The sequence below is a fragment of the Mustela putorius genome, unplaced genomic scaffold (assembly GCF_011764305.1).
Source record: "Mustela putorius furo isolate JIRA1106 unplaced genomic scaffold, ASM1176430v1.1 tig00003834_pilon_pilon_pilon, whole genome shotgun sequence".
NCBI lineage: Eukaryota > Metazoa > Chordata > Mammalia > Carnivora > Mustelidae > Mustela > Mustela putorius.
The window spans coordinates 122,230,375-122,250,817 of NW_025421987.1; the positions used below are offsets into that span (position 1 = coordinate 122,230,375).

At 41.2% G+C, this 20,443-nt stretch overlaps 1 long non-coding RNA gene across 1 annotated transcript; it reads left to right on the forward strand.

Moving 5' to 3' along the window:
• The first annotated feature begins 13,666 nt into the window (after nt 1–13,666).
• Nucleotides 13,667–15,277, forward strand: LOC101689610. The gene is made up of 3 exons (XR_199579.3): nt 13,667–13,936; nt 14,368–14,415; nt 15,047–15,277. It is a non-coding gene; the product is annotated as an uncharacterized LOC101689610 (long non-coding RNA).
• The last annotated feature ends 5,166 nt before the right edge of the window (nt 15,278–20,443 follow it).

Consider the following 20,443-nt stretch of genomic DNA (forward strand, 5'->3'; position numbering starts at 1 on the left):
AAAGGTCAACAACAAAGCCAGGGAAGACAGTCTATATCCAAGGTGTTAGCCTGTGTGGTACCAAGTGCACTGAAGTTAAGACTTCATCCTGGGGCCAATGTTTAAGAGAACCGATGTGGGCCTCACAGCGAGCCAGAGTAAGGATATTTACAAGGGGATGGCAAGGGCCCTATTAAGACACGCCTGACAGAAAGGGCCAGAAATCTGGCCTCCTTTGAAAAGACAGGCAGGTTCAGTAAGTCAAGAAACCAAGTGGTCTCCTTTCTGGAAGCTACAGGGAGGGAAAGAGAAAATTAGTGCCGTAGGCGGAGCTGGACTCCCAAGGGTCAGAAACTCAGCCCAAGTTAAAACTGAGAGAGCTCTGCACCCCGAAGACAAGTGTTCTTCAAGCTTTGCCTTGTGTGATACTGTCTGTTAGCTGCTCTGTGTGTGGCACTTGTGTTCACTGTCTCTGAAAGACGTCAGACCCCACAGCGGGATTTTGGCATTAACCGTAAGCTGCGGCAGGCCACTGGAACGGCACCATATGATGCACAAAGCGAAGCAGTGCTCCTGGTCTTTCCAGACTGAGGCTTGTGTCTGACAACTTCTGATTGTGTAGAAGGGTCAGGACTGGACACCCCTTCAAGGCACAGGTCCCCCTCACTTTTGGAGTCCCAGTGCCTCTTTTGGCATCTGACCCAAGAGTGGATGGTCAATAAACACATGGAGAAGGAGGGAAGAGACAAAACTGTGACATGAGGGTCAGACAGCAGGAGAAGAAGGAATTAGTGAGCCCGCAGTAAGTGCTGCTCTCTGGTTCGGCTGAGTAGTACCAGCTGGCCCTCTCCCCTCCAGCCTGCTGGCTGGGACCAAGACAGACCAGGGGTCCTCACTGATGTGGTTTCACACTAAACCACCATGCTGATGTACAGTTCACCTCCACATGGGTCACGCTGCCTTCCATCCGTTTTTTTTTTTTTTAATTTTATTTTTATTTAAAAAAGATTTTATTTAAATTGCAGTTAAACATACAGTGGAATATTAGTTTCAGGTTGGCAACACAGCAAGGCAGCATTTCCACATACGACCCGGTGCTCATCACAGGGGAGGCTTTAATCTGCATCCCCTATTTCACCCCCTCCCCCACCTCCCCTCTGGTAGCCCTCAGTTTGCTCTACAGGTTAAGACTCTGTTCCTTGGTTTTCATCTCTCTCTCTCTTCTTTCTTTCCCATTTGCTTATTTGTTTTGTTTCCTAAACTCTACATATGAGAGAAATCATATGGTATTTGTCTTTCTCTGACTGCTTTCATTTACCATTATACTATCTAGCTCCATCCATGTCATTGTAAATGTCAAGATTATACTCTTTTTTATGGATGAGCAATCTTCCATTGTATATACCACATCTTCTTTGTCCATTCATCAGTCGATAGATGCGTGGGCTGTTTCTGTAGTTTGCTATTGTAGATAATGCTGTTATAAACACGGGGGGGGGGCATGTATCCCTTCGAATTAGTATTTTTGTGTCTTTGAGTAAATATCCAATAGTGCAATTGCCAGATCCTAGGGTAGTTCTATTTTTAGCTTCTTTTTTTTTTTTAAGATTTTATTTATTTATGTGACAGAAAGAGATCACAAGTAGACAGAGAGCAGACGGCGGGGGGTGGGGGGGAAGCAGACTTCCCACTGAGCAGAGAGCCCAATACAGGGCTCGATCCCAGGACCCCGGGACCACGACGTGAGCCGAAGGCGGAGGCTTTAACCCACTGAGCCAACCAGGCGCCCTATTCTAACTTTTTGAGGAACCTCTGTACTACTCTCCAGAGTGGCCACACCAGTTTGCCTTCCCACCAACAGTGCAAGAGGGTTGCCCTTTCTCTGCATCCTCGCTAACACCTGTTTCTTGTTGTGGATTTTAGCCATTCTGACAGGTGTGAGGTGATGTCTCATCATGGTTTTGATTTGTATTTCCCTGTTTCATTTGCTTTTTACGAAGGATGTGATTGCCCATTTGTAGGGTACATACAAGGAAGGATGGGAAAAAGGAAAATGCTGATGTTCCTATCAGGATGGAGGGAAGCCAAATGGCCACATTGATCAAATCATAAAGCACTGGGCAATGGGGCACAGGCAAGGGGGGACAGCTGGAAAAGAAAACTGTGAGTTTGGAGCATGTTCTGGCTCCTAGGAGAAGCTAGCCTCCCACTCACCTTGGTCCCCAGGATTCCAAGTGTGTCCTGGGGGTAACTGGAGCTTATAAAGCTAGTCCCTTGTTTCCCCAGTGAGCTGCTATTCGTGAAGATGCAGACACACAAGGTGTTAACAGAGTTACGACACATTATTAATTTTCTGATTATTTATTTATTTGGGGGGGGCAGTGCTCACGAGCAGGGAGGGGCAGAGAGGGAGGGAGAAAGAATCTGAAGCAGATTCCATACTGAGTGCAGAGCCTGATGTGGACTCGATCTCATGACCTCAAGATCACAAACTGAGCCAAACCAGGAGTTAGGCAATTAACCCCCTGAGCCACCCAGGCACCCTCACATTGATTCTTGAGATGACTAATTTCTTTATAAAATTTATCCAAAAGCCTATGATCTCCTGATTGGTGTCCCATCTGACTGGGCAACAGAGTGGTTCCCAGGACCGTCTTGACTCCTACAAAAGTTCGTGGGCAAAAGAACGTAAACGAAAACCACTGATGTCCAGCTCACACTTGTCCCTTAACAAGATGTGTGGCTGGGACAGTCACAGTTTCTGTGAGATGAGGTGTTCGGGTTATAGGATCTTTGTCATCTCATCTCAGTCTGGCATCCTGTGATTCAGAACACATAGTTGAGACACTAATTAGGTGTAAGATGCTGGGAGAGATTATACAGTAAGGTTTTTGCTGTACTGTCTGGCTTTGAAAAGCTTCACATTGTCTCTTCCAGAATGATTTCAATTTTAGCACCTGCCATAAGTGAGCTGTTAAATTATTTGTCAATAAACTTTGTTTATGATCCTTTAGCCACACAGTCGTTATATTTTATTTATTTATTTATTTATTTATTTGCCACACAGTCATTTTAATTCCCTTTTTATGTTTCTGTTCATAGAATCCTATTAAAGAAAGATCTTTTCCATGAAAAGATATACAAATATTCTCCTGCGGACTTTTCTGTTGCTTTTCTCATTTTATTTGTATTTAATTTTTGAAAGCAGTTTTTTAAAAAAATGTATTTATTTGAGAGAGAGAGAGCATGAGCAGAGTGAAGGGCAGAGGGAGAAGCAGGCTCCTCACTGAGCAGGGTGCCCAACACAGGGCTTGATCCTGGGACTCCGGGATCATGATCTGAGCTGAAGGCAGCTGCTTAATGGATTGAGCTACTCAGGCACTCTAGTTTTCTGACTTTAAAAATTGAAATCTAATGCACCTGTAATTTATTTTTGCAAATGGCATGAGTCAGGAAATGTACCCCCTGCCCAGACTGACTTGCTCTTTCTTGGTGGTTGGATTTCCTACTGATTTGAAATGCCATTTTTCTTTTATACCAAATTCTCATTAAAAACATGATCCTCATAATGAATTCTCTCCTCTGTTCCATTGACCCGTGTACCTATTCTTGCCTCTGCGAAGTTGGTCACAGTCAATGTCAGTGCTCCTCCCAGATCTCCGTGGGTCCCTTTCTGGTATTTGTTTCAGAGTACTTTGAAGAGAGGGCTTTGTGAGTTTGAGCCTTTTCCAGCTTGCACATTCAGGTCTTCCTGGGGGGCTGCCTTCAGCTCCCTTTGTCTTCACCAAAGGATACCTACAGGTGTGGGCCCCCAATAACCAGTGACCAACAGGTGCGAGTATATGAAAACCCATTTTTTTCTTACTTTTGGCATAGGGAGCCCTTCATCAATAAACCACTTGCACACAATGTTCTCATTGCAGGGTCTGCTTTTGGGAAACTTCATCTAAGGTAAAGTCTTTTCATCATCCAGGCAGATGATTCCACCAGCTAACAAGAACCATCCTCCACCAGTCACCCATTGAATTGAGAAAGCTGTCCATATGGCATCCTTTAGCACTTCCCATCAGAAGGGCTTTCAGGTGGTAAGTAAAAGGAAGTAAACGCTGAGCTCCTGGTGGTGTCCTCCTGTCAATGCAATGAACGATGGCTTTTGTGTTTTTAAATATATTTCCTAAAGAACAGAAAGTCTTTAATTTCTCAGAAATTATACAGCAGATCCTAGAAATAATGTCTCTGGATAGTCAGTGGACATCATCTAAGGTAACTAAGATGGTATTTGATTACTTTTAAACTTTCAACTTAAAAAAAAAGTGTCACATGTACTTGGTAAGAAATTAAACAGAAGAGTATAAAATGAAAATTGTCTGTATTCTTGCTAAAAACTTTAGAATATTTAAGATTTAATAATTCATTAAGTTTATTGTTTTATTGTTTGCTATAGGTCAGGCACTCTTTACTTCCTTCTCTAAGCTAGGTGCACTATAAAATTATTTTCCCGTATCTTTCTTATTTAAGTTATATATATTCATTTTAGAGGGTGTGGAGTGGCAGTGGGAGGGGAAGAGAGAGAATCCCCAAGCAGACTCCTTTTGCTGTGATGAGCCCAAAGCAGGAATGGATCCCAGGACCTGAGATTGTGACCTGTGCTGAAATCAAGAGTCAGCTACTTAACCGACTAAACAGTCCAGGCATCCTCACATACTTTTCTCAGCTTAGTATCTCAGGCACCTTTTGTCATTTTAGTTCATGAAAATTCCTCCTCATTTTGTTTGATGGCTGGGCCATAATTATTTTTATTCTGTTCTATAATATTTATTGCCATAGTGAGGTTTATCCTTGCTTCACTAGGTTTAAAATTATGACAATTATTTTTTTAAGATTTTATTTATTTACTTGACAGAGAGATAGTGAGAGAGAGGGCACAAGCAGAGGGAGTGGCAGACAAGGGAGAGGGAGAAAGAGGAGACTGATGTGGGGCTCGATCCCAGGACCCCAGGATCATGACCTGAGCCAAAGGCAGATGTTTACCCAACTGAGCCACCCAGGCACACCCCAAATTATGACAAATTCTTTGAAGCAACTCTTTTCCTTCCTGGTTTTATTAACTTGAGTCATCTGTTAGCGGAATTTTGTCATCAGACAATTTTTGCATACTTGAGAAGTTCTGTCTCTTGTTTTAATTTTAAATGACAATATTGTTATGGGGAATTCTAGAGGAAGTTTGATTTTTCTCTCTTACAGCCCATCACTTATTTTTATACATGCTCTCATGGCAATTTTTTAAAAATTAAAAAAAATTTTCTTTTTTTTGGAGAGAGTATGCAAGTGCAGAGTATGTTGGGGGGAGGTACAGGAGGAGCTAAGGGAAGGGAGAGAGACTCTTAAGCATGCCCATGCCTGGTACAGAGCCTGTGGCAGAGCCCACCTGGAGGCTTGATCTCATGAACCTGAGATTATGACGTGAGCCAAAACTAAGACTCAGTTTTTGAACCCCCTGAGCCACCCAGGTGCCCTGGCAATTTTTAGAACTATAAACAATGGTAACAGTCTATGTTTCCCTCTCCCTCCCTATCTTTTCCGTTTTTTGTTTCTTGACTTTTGGTATTCAGTTTCCTGAAATTTCTTGTTCCTTAGGATGTATAGATTTAGGTATCCCATTGTTTGGAGAAGAACTTTTATAATTGTTTCTTTCTTTTTTTTTTTTTTTTAAGATTTTATTTATTTATTTGACAGAGAGAGAGAGAGATCACAAGTAGGCAGAGAAGTAGACAGAGAAAGGGGGAAGCAGCCTCCCTGCTGAGCAGAGAGCCTGATGTGGGGCTCGATCCCAGGACCCTGAGATCATGACCTGAGCTGAAGGCAGAGGCTTAACCCACTGAGCCACCCAGGCGCCCCTATAAGTGTTTATTTCAATGTTAACAGATACAGTCTTGTTTTTCATATAACAAATTATATGTATGTGTGATTCTTCTGATCTGTCTTCTTCATCTGTTACCTTTCATCTCCCTAATAGTTTTTAACCTCTTTGACTTTTGTTTTTTTCTCTGCATTGTCTTTCATCATTTGAATGCTTTCCTCCATGACTGGCACTTTGTTTTGACCAAATTCCATTTTCTTCCTTGATGTTTCAAATGATGTTTTTTGGTTCTGAGTGGATTTTCTTAGATTTTAGGAGACATGCAAAAATTACTACAAAGTAAGGCTCTCTGTTTTCAAAGCTTGATTTGGAGTTGTACTTTGTCTAAATGTCAATGATGTACATAATATATATATTTATGTACTTATATATTCACATATTTATATATATTTACACATACATACATGTATGAATATATACATACTTTGTTTTTTCTTTGGCTTTGCTCCATTTATTAGACCAGATCTTTGGTGTATGATCTGGTTTTACTCTACCATTATAACAGAAGTTATTGACTTTTGTTCTTGATTAAAGAAACATTTTTGGCAAAGGTTTTCCTCTCAGATGTCTTGTTCTTATCAAAAATATAACCCTTAGCAGCATAGTACAAAGGACATCAGTTTGAATTATGGATCTATTTCAGAAAATCAACAAAGCAGAAGTGAACTTCTATTCTATAATTACTGAAGAATGAACTAAGGACATATTGAAGTGCTATAAGTTGTACCTTAAAATTTTCAGGAGTGGGTCGAATAAATCCAGTGGGTTTTTGTATCCAATTCTGTATTATGTGGGTTGGTTATTATCTCTGGTGAACAAATGTATTCATTGATAAATCTGACAAAAATTAGAAAAAATAAAATTAGAATTTGCTGACCATGGAAAACCTTAAACTAATTCTATTTGTTTTGCAGCATTAATTATCAAAGAAGATTGTACTTATGATGACAATGACTTGAAGCATTTCCTACAAGAAAGGATCTGTTAAGACTACCACCAAAGGATGAAGATTTCAGACTTTGGTTATGTACTTCAAAGTCTCCAACACAGTTGTTATTATCATGTTAGTGATGAGTAACAGGATTCCAAACAGTATTTCCACTTCTGTCTCCTGCTCACTGCCTTCCTTTCCTTCCTGTCACCCTCTAGGCCACAGGGGTCCACCATCTTTTGCTGTATGTGACTGATTTTCTTTTGCATATCATGTTTTTCAACAGGATTGAGTTAGGGGTTATTTTTGAGGGGATTTTTAATACTTGAAAATAACATTTCCATAGGTTAATAGCAATCTGACTTTTTCAAAAGTTTTAAAGAAATCTTAGCTTGGTCTCCACACTTCACCTCCTCATAACCTTTTCCCCTTTGTAAAAGCCTACGTGAAATTCTGATTGTGAGAAACTCCCACTAGCAACCCACATATTTTCCCTCCAAATGGGCTTCTTAACTTTTAAGGCAGTTTTTCACATGGTTTTGGCTTTCACACTTTTGGTCATCTGTCATGTTTTATTAGAACAGGTGGAGATTTAGTTCTATCTTCCCAAAGTCTGTAAAATGGAGAGGGTAAAATATAAGACTTTGCTTCGAAGAACTAAGGAGATGGAATGAAGTCTTAGACATCTAAAGGAATTTGTAGCTTGAAGCTGGTTTCCCTTAGGCTGTCTTGACCTCTTTGATGAGGTCAGGTTTTTGTTGTTGTTTTGCAGGAACCAATGCTATACCCAAGAGAAGGACCATCTTTTCTTGATCTTCCGGCAGTAGTTCATCCAGAGTCAAGTGTGGTATAATTTAGCTGTGTCTTACTGTGAACCTATTAAAGATCCATGTCATTAAAACTCACTAGGACTGAGGGGGAGTCTGACTAGCTCAGCTGGTAGAACTTGCAACTCTTGATCTCAGGGTCATGAGATCAAGCCTCACATTGGGTATGGAGTGTACTTAAAACACACATACACACACACACACACACACACACACACACCCCAAACTCTCTAGGACTGTCTTTTCTCCAATAGTATACTGTGTAATGTCTAAAATAGGTGACTGACTCCTACTACTCCTACCCTTCAAGCACACAAAGTAACCTACAACTTTGGGTGCTTGAGGACCAGCATATGAATGACAGCAGAAAACTCATACTTGGCATAAACATGGTAGCTCAGATAGGGCAGTGCTGCCCAAAACTATGGCCAGTGTGGGCTGTCATACCCAATGCTGGAGGGTGTGATGGTGCTCAACTGAAGCAGAGTAGTTGGGGAAAAGGCAGACTTCAGATGCCATATGGTAACTAAACCCACGTGGGACTCCTCCTGGATTTGCAGTAACATAGGGAAGGGATTTTACAGGGATCTGTGATATGTATTAGCAGGAGCTAGTAGAGAGGGGAAAGAGGAAAAGGAACAAGCAAACATTCATTACTGTATCTTCTGAAAATCACATTTTTAGATATTATTAATATATCCATCTCTACTGTTAGTTAAAATGTAATGGTGTAAAGAAAAAGTTTATTAGAAGAGTGTGCAGAGATTTTGGTCCTTCTGGTTATCTTTGGAGTAAAAATTTTGTTGCCCAGCTAACAAATGATTCATATTCTCAACATTAAGATATAATGAAAGAGTCTTATATTCTTGTGGAGCCCTATCCTTTTCAAAGTCTTCCCCATACACACTTCTCAGTCACAACATTCCAACAAGGTTGACAGATCATGGGTTATTCCCATTTTGATAGGAGCAAACCAGACTTCAGAATACATGGAAGTATTCCTAAGGGTAACACAACTGAAAAGTGGAGGGACGAATACTTTAAACCCAGGTGTTTGAACTCCAAGATCACTAACCTGTCTACCAAATCGTGCTCATTATAATGGTTTTTCATAGCAAAATAGCTTGTCTTAATTCTTAAAAATTCATATGAAATATAATATTAGGTTAGTCCAATTTCTCCAATTTCCATTTGATAATGATACTTTGTAGTAATGCAGTATACAATTTTCAAAGCACTTACAAATTCTAAATAGCCTGAAGAAATTAACAGGGAAGTTATTGCCATCTGTGCTAGACTTAGAAGACGACTAAGGAACAAGGAAATTAAATTACTTGCCTAAAATCTTCTGACTCCCTATACACTCATTACTTGAGTAGAGTGCTTCTTGAAACTCTTCACACCATTACAAAAGCAATTCTTATAAATAAATTTAAGGCCACAATGGCACACTTACTGTCATGTTTTTAAATTTAATTCATCCTTTTTTTTTTTTCCTTCACATGCTTCACACATGGTCCTGGTTCTCTTTCTAAGGCATTTACGGTAAACCCTCAGCCAAAGTTGCTTCCATCTGAATTGAGTAGTGCATTGACTTCTGTGGAACCAAAATGAAATCATCTTCACAAGCGACAGGTGAGTCTCCCTCTTTATCTCCCTCCCAATCCCAGCCTTCTTTTAAAAAAGAGCAAGACTGTTGTAAAAAATGGCACCTTTTAAATTGGCAGTATAATAGAAAAAAAAAACCACAAAAAACCTTTTTCTGAAAATAATTGAGGCTTATGGATATCAGAGGTGTCACCTGCTGTGCTACCTGACAGGTGTGAACCATCTGGCTGAGACTGACTTTTGGTATCTGCCAGCCTCCTCAGTACAGCTGCTGGGCTTGCACCATCATCAAAGAAGACTCAAATGAGAAGTTTACAGATTCTGGGGAAGAAAAAAAATGGCCTTCTTTTGTCCTTTCCTATACCAGTGGGGAAGATCTGCCATTTAAAATTCTTTTCAAGTTGGGACACCTGGGTGGCTCAGTTGGTTAAGCAACTGCCTTCAGCTTGGGTCATGATCCCAGGGTCCTGAGGTCAAGCCCCACATTAGGCTCCTTGCTCACCAGGGAGCTTGCTTCTCCCTCTCCCTTTCCTGCACCCCCTGGATGGGCTCTCTTTCTCTCTTTCTCTCCCACCCCCATCAAATAAATAAATAAAATCTTAAAAAAATTTTTTTTTAAATTTTTAAAAAATAAATTCTTTTTTCAAGTCAACTGGTAGAAGCCACTTCCAGCACTCTTTGCAGCACCGTGTCCTTCCATTCAGGCTATAGATGTATTTTCTAATTGGCTTTGGTATCCTTTCTCCATTCATTCTCCAGTCTGTTTCATGCATTATTGCCTGTTACAGCTCTGAACACATTCCTTCCTTCCAAAGATTTCCTATGGGGACCATTTTTTTTTTTAACAATGGATTACTTCCATATTTAATATCTACCCTCATAGACCAGGTGATAGATTCAATTATTGGTCCCAATTCTTCACTTCCCTGTAATGGGATTATATATCCATACGTTTGCTTATTAGCTTTGCTATGCTCTTCCACTGCATGTGGAATTATCTTCCCTACACCACATGACTTTCTCTGGCAGTGAAAAATAAGTAGATGTCATAGGAGCAAAGATCTTACATATATTTGTCAAGGTTTGGCTTGGCTCTTATATTCTGGATCTGCCAGGAGAGAGCATGTCCTAATTCCTGCTGCCTTCTTAGCTTTGGCCCAAGTATGAGCATACATGAAGACCTGAGCTCAAACCATAGTCTGGATCTAAGCCACCTGATGCAGACTGAACTTCAGCTACCCAGCCAAGCCCAATCTAGATCAGCCAAAACTCAGCTCAACTATAGACATATGAGCATGAGAATAAATGCTTGTTGATATGTACCATTGCATTTTGGGGTGGTTTGCTATACTTGATTATTGTGCTGATATCTGACCAGTACACACCAACTACTTTCCCAGCTTCAAATCTGACTATAGTCTTGTAATAGGCTATAGTCCAGCTAATCATGACAGCTTGATGATATCCTGGTGTTTCTTCCGGTCTTCAAACGAATACACATATAGCTAGCTAGTATTCATTGGCACTGGGATAAATAATCATGAGTGATCTGTTTGTAATCCTATTGAATCTTTAAACAGACTACCATGTCATTCATAGCCTACAATTTTTTAGTTTACCTTTTTCTGTAGGGTAGAGTAGTGTAGTTTGACCTCAGAAGCGGTGGGATGGACCTTGTCCTTTGGTAAAGGTTTAATATTTATTAAAGGGCCCATATGTTCCAGAACTCTGACTGGATTTTATATGCAATGTTCTTCCATGAGGTAGAGATTATTTTCCCCATTTTCTAGGAAGAGGACGGTAAGGCTCAGGGAAGTTACACAACTTCTTCAAAATGTAAACAGTAGAGGTGGGGCTGAAATTTACTTTTGTTCTGACTCTCAATACCATGCTTTTTGGCTATGCCATCTTATCTTTTTCATCACACAAAATTATTAGGTAATTGACTTATTTAACATGTAAGAAGTTTTAAGTATGATGAATATAGAACATAAAGTGCCATGACTTAGTGATTTTATTAAATAAATATTATTTACAAATTTAAATTCCAAACCTTTTTAAAAAATTTTATTAAGTAAACTCTGCCCCCCAACATGAGGCTCAAACTCATGACTTTAAGGTCAAGAGTTGCATTTGCTACTCACTGAGCCAGCCAGGCACCCCAAGATTCCAAACCTTAAATAGTTTGTGCCACCATCTCTTGAGGCCTGCTCTGAATATTGCCAATGTTTTTTCTTTAAGGTCTATAGAAGTCAGAAGGAAACCACAGAACAGCCACCCCAGGATAGCACAGAGTCTGACCTAAGCCCACAAAAGCCAAAAGTAGCAAGGTTGGAGTTGAAAGCTTGGCCTAACACTTTGTCTCCAACTCACACCCTGGCACCTTTGGGCTTTGTCTTTTTTTAACAGCAGAGTGCCAGCCTCGAATTTTTAAACCTTAACTCTGAATTTCTTGACTCAGTGTGTTTAAGATAGACTTTGCATGTTACTATTTTGAAGCAGCTGTTTGTCAGAGCTGGAGGAGGGAGGGAATCAAAGCGGTTTAAGGGGAGGTGCTTGTCTTAGAACTGAGACTGCTGAGCTACCAGATTCAAGCGAAGGTTTTGATTTGGGCAAGATGAACAGCCTCACTCTAAGGCAGGACTTCTCAGTCTGGGAGCCACTGACACGAGGGGCTGGGTGATTCCTTGTTGGGAGGGGCAGTCTTGTGCCTTATAGGATATGTAGCAGCATCCTTGTCTCTGCCCATCAGATGCCAGTAGCACCTGTTGCCCAGATGTGACTATAAAAATGTCTACAGATATTGCCAAATGTCCCCTGGGGGTACACTCACCTGGTTTGAGAACTGCTGCCCTAAATGAGTAAGCCTGAGCTCGTGATAGCTTTTTGTTTTTTTAAAAAAATATTTTATTTATTTATTTGACAGACAGAGATCACAAGTAGGCAGAGAGGCAGGCAGAGAGAGAGAGAGGAGAAAGCAGGCTCCCTGTGGAGCAGAGAGCCCGATGCAGGGCTCGATCCCTGGACCCTAGGATCATGACCCGAGCTGAAGGCAGAGGTTTTAACCCACTGAGCCACCTAGGCGCCCCTCGTGATAGCCTTTTAAACTCATAAAAGAAAAAATAAAGGGATAATGGATAAACTTACCTAAAGAAATTATCCTAATAGCGATTAAATGAAATAATGGGGGGGGAAGAAATTCCACTTTTTAAAAATGTATTCCTTTGTTATTTTTATATATATATATATATATATATATATATATATATATATATGGTCTTCCTTTAAAAAACATTTTAAAAATGTCTTCCTTTGTATTTTATATATATAATATATTATATAATAATATAATATATCTATATCTATCTACCTCAGGAAAGAAAACATCAGAGGAAGGAGCCAGTCAAAACACAGGCTAACAAAGCAAACTGTGTAGAGAGTAAATTAACAGTAAAACCTAAAGGGAGCAAAATATACAATCCCCAAGTATGCCTCCTTGGCATATGAATTGTTCTAAACTGGTTATTTTTAAGAAACAGGTGAAGCTCTGAAAACTGAGAAGTTAACCCTTTTGTAAGAGACATTGACATTTATAAGAGAAATCTCCCCTTGTAAGGGTGTCTCCCGGTCTGCACCAGAAGAGGGACAGGACTCAATCTCTAGAATACTCTCTATCAGTGGAGAAGGGCAGAGACTTAAATTTGCATAACAATCATACTTTTACTTACTGTGCTTTATCGGAAAACCTCCTGTAACCGGCTCCTCACCCCTGAACATCATTTGTCTTTAGCAGATGTTATGTAAGGTGATGGTTTGGGCCGCATTAAGGAGTTACTCAATTTTCCTGGGTGTATGCCATGTATTTATTTTTGTTTTTGTATTTATTTTTTGTTTAATTTGTTTGTATTATTTTTTGTTTAATAACCTATATAAGAGGTATATAACCCCTATAGGAGGTATATAGGTTATTAAACTTTTGTTTGGGTTTCTCCTGTTAATCTGTCTTTTTATTACATGGGTGTCTCAGCCAAGAATCTAGAAGGGTAGAGGGAAAATTATTTTTCCTCCTCTATAGGCTCCATGCACTCAGAGCAAAAAAACCCCGAGAAACCTACTGTTTTTAAGCTACTACATAATGATCTCCCCTCTTGCTTCAGGGACTCTGTTTTGTGCCTTAATACATGAGGTAGGCATTATTGTTCTCATTTTATTCATAATAAGCCAGACATGTAGAGGTATCTGTCTCTTGGCCAGATTCACAGGGACAGAGGCAGGAATTATCCCCAGGTCTGCTTGGCTCCCAAGCCTGGGTTCTTCAGTTGCTATGGTGTCTGTATCTCACAGCTAGGATAAGACAGTGGGGTTCTATGGAGCTTCATAAAGTAATCGTCACATTTGTTATCTTACCTTCCATTGAACTCAGAGCTGGTTTTCTTCTGATGCCTCTGATTGTAGCTGATCATGTAGGGCATTCAAAGAAATTTTTGCCACACAGATATTGTAGGATTCTGTGCTTCTACTCAAAGCCATTCAGAGAAAGGAAGAAAGCCATGTCATTGTACTGAGCTGGCGGGAACTGCAGGAAAGGAAGCCCTCAAGCACTATTCTGTAGAATAGTGACTTCGATGTTTCTGGAAGGAAGTCCATATTAGCACAGGAGGATAGGATAAGGTAAGGGGGCATTAAGTGTAACTTTCTTATGATGGGCCCAGCAGATGTCATACTTGGGCATTATGTTCTCCAGGTCTTTCATTTTATAGAGAAGAGAAGTCTGATGGGACATCTGTCAGTTAAGTGCCTGACTCTTCAGCACAGGTCTTGATTTCAGGGTTGTGAGTTCAAGCCCCGTGTTGGCTCCTACTTTAAAGAGAGAGAGAGAGAAGTCTGAAAGTCTTTAATGGGGAAGACATGGGAATCTAAGGATCCAGACAAAAAATGTTACTATGAGGAGCTTGCCTTTGAACCTCTGACATTCTGCTAAGACAGTTAAGATTCTCTGGACTCAAACTAAACCTAAGCATCGTTCATTATTAAATAAAATGCCAATAGATGTGTGATACTCCAGGCATACTGATGGTGAATTTCACCTTAATTTACTACAGTTTTTCCCAAGAGCACGTTTTATAAGAATAAGGAAGAAGTTGATCAAGGTAAGTGGACGTTGGATTGGGCGGTAAGGATATGGATCTACCCAGAAGGCACAGAACAGAAAAGAAGGGTGAGATGCTTGGACACATTCCATTTCACTCCTTTGCTCATGTATGCAATATATTTATTGCCTCTCCACGGTGTGCTAGGTACTGTGCTAGATGTTGGGTTGTAGTGATAAACAGAACAGTGGAGGAAATAACACTTTTCAAAGTAAATAAATAATTAAATTTATAATTAATCACTCTGATAGTGACCCTGCAGAGAAGTACGGAAAGTACGGGGATCATTTGACAGGGTTACCTGGCTTGTCTGGGAGGTTAGGAAAGATTTCTCTGAGGATGGAATGTTTGAGGCAAGATCTGCAGGGTGAGTGAAGTAGCTAGGCAAAGTGGGGTGGGGAGGGTTTAGTGGTAGAGGATAGAGCATGTGCAAAGATCCTGGAACAAGGAAAACCTGTGGTATTTGGAAGGATTGAAAACTGATTATTGAGTTTGGAACACACAGGGCAAGAAGAAAAATGTAGGATATGAGATAGAAAAAATGTGAAGGGGTCAGATCAGATTATCCTAAAAGAAATGTAATTTATATATTCAGATTCACTTTCTAATAAGATCTCTGATTACTTTGCAGAGAAGAGTCTGGATGAGGCCAGAGTTGACACCTGAGGAAGCTGTTGCGAAAGTCCCGACAATATTAGAGAGTCGTGGTGGTCACAGAGATGGAGAGAAGCAGATAGATCAATGAGATGCTTAAGAGAATGAGCCCTCTCCAGGTCTTGGCCCCATCTGGAGCTCCAGGTTCTGAGGTGATTGTGAGACCAAATTATATGACATTCGTTTCTTGGGATCATTAAATGTCATACTTGGGCATCATGTTCTCCAGGTCTTTCATTTTATAGAGAAGAGAGCTCTGATGGGACATTTGGGTGACTCAGTCAGTTAAGTGCCTGACTCTTCAGCACAGGTCTTGATTTCAGGGTTGTGAGTTCAAACCCCGTGTTGGCTCCTACTTTAAAGAGAGAGAGAGAGAGAGAAGTCTGAAAGGTGAAGTGGATTATTCAAGTTCACATGAGAATGGCCTTACTGGGACTAGAACCCAGGAACCAGCCAGTTGGGGATTGCTGAAGGTAGAGGGTCAACATGTACAGATTTCTTACAGACATGGAAATGTGTTATAAATTGACATGGGTGGTAGGAAGAGATACCACCCTAAACTCCATTTCTGCTACATGGTAGATCATATATTGAGTGTAAGAATAAATTAAGTGTCTTTACCTACCCCTTCTCTACCCATAGTAAGAAGAAGAATTTGGTCATAACTATCCTTGTCATCAACTAACATAAGAGAACTTTAATACATACCTAGGAAAGAATTGGGTGGGTGATGTGCAGGGATAGATTTTTTTTTTTTTCTAAGCCTGATAAGACCAGGTTGTTGGTTCTTAAGAAATGGAGGGCACAGAAGGAATTTGGATTTCTCATGCACATTAAAGGGAAGATTGATTAAGATAGGGTTCTTTGTTTACAAACTGGAGAAATAGACTCTGACTAATTTAGGTAAAAACAGTATTAAGCAAAACAAAACAAAAATAAAACAACAACAAACAAATGAAAAACCCTCCATCAACCAGTCTACAAACAAAACAAAACAATAACAAAAGAGGAAATTGTTAGCTACTGGGAATTCAGAGAAGCATCCAGAAGGAGGCTGGAGAATTGGGTCTGGGACAGCACACGGATTGGAAACTAGGAGCATGAATCACTGGGATGTTTTCTCTCTGGAAACCATCTGAGTAGGAATTTTCTGCCAGGTTGACTCACTACAACACTGTGTTCAATTGCCTTGTCTTCCTGCTCAAGAGGTACATTTCAGGAGGGAATATCTGATTGGCCTGACTTAAGCCATGTGCCTGCCCTTTGGCTAAAAGAGGATATGGTCCCTGAATAGAGTATCTCCCAGGAATATCCAACTGGGAAAAAGTAGTTACAGTAAAGGAAAGTAGGTTGCTATCAGAAGGAGAACATAGAAGCTAGGCTGCCAAAAGCAAATTAACTGTATAAATGCCATGGAAAGGACATGTTCCCCATCCCACCACTCTAGTGTCGTCAGACACTAGAATCAGAGGTCATCCCATCTGCTTGCAGGCCAGTAGGAAGTGGGTATAGGAGGAAAGCTATCAGCTTCAATGAACAACCAAGCCTGAGTGGCTTAGGATTAATTATGAGGACATGAAGATGTGTTAACCTTAAAAATAAAACTGCAAGCTATTTTACCAGCAAAATATGGGTTTATTCTGGAATAATAGAGAATTATAATCTAGAACAAGCAAGCTATGGCACAAAGTCATAGCTAAGGCCCTGAAACAAAGCGGTGGACTCCTTTTTTTTTTTTTTTTTTTTTTTTTTTAAATAGAGGAAAGAGGGGGTTGGAGAGGCTGTTATAAACAAAAAGTCCATTGGAGTAAACTGGGAGTTCAAAGTGTGCTGGCTTTTATTGGCTGATGGTGACTGTCTCTCACTGGCTGGGCTGTTGTTGGGGGAGAGAGGGGGAGAGGGAAGCCTTTCTTCCTCCTGCAGTGTAGTAAAGTAGTATCCCTCTCTCCCTGTTGGGTCTTCAATTGACAAGTGGCAAGGCATGAGAGCACCCCCTGCCCAACCTCCTGGTTCCATTTTAGTGAGTTTTTACTTTTTTCATTTTCGCAGATGGAAAGTTGTGTGTGGCAGGGTAGGGTTTGGGGGACATATGGCATTGAGTCAATGTTCAAGACCACGGGAGGTGAACAGAGGAAGGTGAATGGTAGGGAATCAGGGCGGTCCCAGGATCTGTCCTAGTCTCCTGTCGGGAAGGAAAGGGAGAGGATACCCATATTAAGACCGCAGCCTCCCTGACATAAAATGAACCTCAAACACAGAACTGTTTAAATTTTTCCTGGGAGCCCGTGTTTCTTGAAAAGACTGGGAAAGCAGACTTCCTGCCATGTAATGTCCATAATCAACCAGTAGATGTGTTCACTGTTGGTTAAACACATTGAGCAATGTCTTTTCCTTTGCTCTGTTGCTCTAGGAGGCTTTCCCTTCTAGAATGGACATTAGAATCACTTGTGGACCTCTTCAATATACCAGTGCCTGGGACCCAACTCCACAGATCTGAGTTTGACTGTCTGGGTTTAGACTTGGGCATCCATGTTTTTTAAAGCTCCCAGAGGAAGCCGACATGCAGGTTTAGATTTCCCAGGGCTGAGAATTCTACGTTTATTTTCGAAGGGGAGATTTGATCAGCCTCTTTTGTCACTCTCAGTGCAGAAGGCTGCTTTTGGACACAGCTGCTTCTTCCAGTGCCAACATCTTCAGTTTGCCTCTCTCCAGTACAAGTAGTGCCTGGGCCAACCCACACCCGGTCCCCCCAGACTCACTGAGACAGAAAGAACAACCAAGGGCACCTGGGTGGCTCAGTGGGTTAGGCCTCTGCCTTTGGCTCAGGTCATAATCCTGGGGTCCTGGGATCAAGCCCTGCATCGGGCTCTCTGCTCAGTGGGGAGCCTACTTCCCTTCCTCTCTCTCTGCCTGCCTCTCTGCCTACTTGTGATCTCTCTCTGTCAAATAAATAAATAAAAATCTTAAAAAAAAAAAAAAAAAAGAAAGAACAACCAAAGTAGAAAATATCAGTGCTTATATTAGTGGCTAGTTCTGGGCTTCCCAGACTCCTTCTTCCAGCCATCTGGTATACCAGGTCATTGGGGCTCTACTAGAGTCCTCTCTATACTAAATTAATACAGAATGCCTATATTAATAATTAGTTAGTTAATTAATTAATATCTCACACCTCTGAGTAAGATAAGCACCTCACATTATTCTCTATATTCACCGGTGTTGCTTTCCAGGGGCAAACTTTCCCTCCAAATGATTACTAGTGTCTTAAGTAATCAGCTTGTCAAATGAACATGAAGCATGAGTAATATCTAAAAAAATCAACAATTTCCCAGCAGATTATTGCTCATGCACTCATTTGTACAGTCTTTAACTCAACAAGTATCAACGAAGTCCCTACAAATACCTATATGTTGAATCAAGTCCTCTCCCAGGTACTATATGTAGTTATAATAGTGAACAACACAGAATGCCTTCCCTTATGGTGCTTACGTTTGGGTGTATGAAATAAACAATAATAAAAGAAAGTAAAAGATATTAATGTTAGCAAGTGATAACAGTGGTGGAAAAATGAATTCAACAAAGGAAGATAGGACTGTCTCAGACACCTATAGTAGACACTATTGGTAACCTTCCCAGTTCCCCTTTAATTGGGAGAGTGTGCCCATGTCCAAAATGCTATGGCAGCTGTTAATGACTCATAGGTGCATCCCTCTCCTGAGACTTGTCTTCAGCTACTAGGAGCCCTTTTGCCGAGAGATGCCTGGAAGTTTATATATCCCACTGAGGGAAAGCCTGTGACCATTGGCTGCCTGATAGGTGGTATACAACCTGGGCAAGAGCGTGGGACAATTTGTAGTGCCACTCATATTTTGAGTTCTACATGGGATCAGTTAGAGGAAGCTAGAAATCACAGCTTTGCTTAGCAGCTTCCCCTGCTTTCATCTCCTTCCCTTGCTTTTTATGGCTTTCTCCTTAGAACACTCCCTCAACAAGTTACTGCACAGAACTCCTGGTTGTAGGTTCTGCTTCTAAGGAACCCAACCTGAGACAATATGTAAAGGAAATAAAGGAGTGTATTTTGCAGATACCTAAGTGAAGAATATTCCAAGCAGAGGCCTGAATTGATTTAAACTGGCTGCTTCTAGGAAAAGCTAGGACTGGAGGACCATCCTAGGACATTGTCATAATTTGGGCCTTTGCAGGCAGGATTTTTGAGCATAGGAGGGATGTGACCTACCTTTTGTGTCAACAGGCTTTGAGTACCAGTGACAAACATCTCCAGCGCCCCCCCCCCTATTTTTAAAAGATTTTATTTATTTATTTGACAGAGAGATCACAAGTAGGCAGAGAGGCAGGCAAAGAGAGAGGGGGGGAAGCAGACTCCCTGCTGAGCAGAGAGCCCGATGCGGGGCTTGATTCCAGGACCCTAAGATCATGACCTGAGCCAAAGGCAGAGGCTTTAACCCACTGAGCCACCCAGGTGCCCCTCCGGCTCTTTTTCATTGAGTTCTTCTTGCCTTTTATGGATGCTTTTCAAAAAGTCCAAGTTGATTTCATCCAGACTGTGCTCCCACAGCCCACTTCCCTTGCTCTGACAAAATGTAGACCCATCTCACCCAGCAGCGGCTCCTGGGTACCACCACCAAAGTTTGGGATCCGCCTTTCTCACTCTAGATTTGTTAAAGAGGACTCAGACCCAGTCCACAGTCTGCCGTGAGTGCAAGTCAAGTGCTGCCCCCTCTGTCTTCCAGCTCAACCTTCTGTGGTGGTGGTGGTGGGGTTCCTTTGGAAGACTCCATCATCCTGTGGTTATTTAGAAACAACCTTGCCCCACCCCCTCCCCAAAGCAATATGGTGGAGCAAGGCCCCCAGAATGACAGCAGCTCTACGCAAACATATCTCTTAATCGGTGTTCTGTGGCAACTTCTACAAAGCCCCCTCACTGGACTTGAGGGGAAGAGGCAGTTACAGCATGGTGCCCTCACACATGCCCCTGGTGGGAAGGCTCACAGAGCTCACAACAGACTTTTGTTCAACGGCAGCCACCTCCCCAAATTCTCCCTTCTTCTCTCCTCTCTAATCCTCTTGAACCACCTGAGGGATTCATATGTTATGGAATTAATTTTCAAGTTTATTTCCTTTGTAAATCTGCATAATCTGAAATCTGTCCCATTGAGGTTGAGACATTCTAAAGCGAAAAACGGCGTACACCTGAGGTGTGCAGGAGAATTTCCAGTCAACATCCTACTACATTGTCTTAGTTAGCAATTGTGGCAGAGGCTACTAATCGTCTCTCAAAATCCATTTTCCTTTTCTTGTATATTTTGGAAGTTCTGATTTTTAGGTGGCTCATGACACTATGAAGAAAACTCTTCTG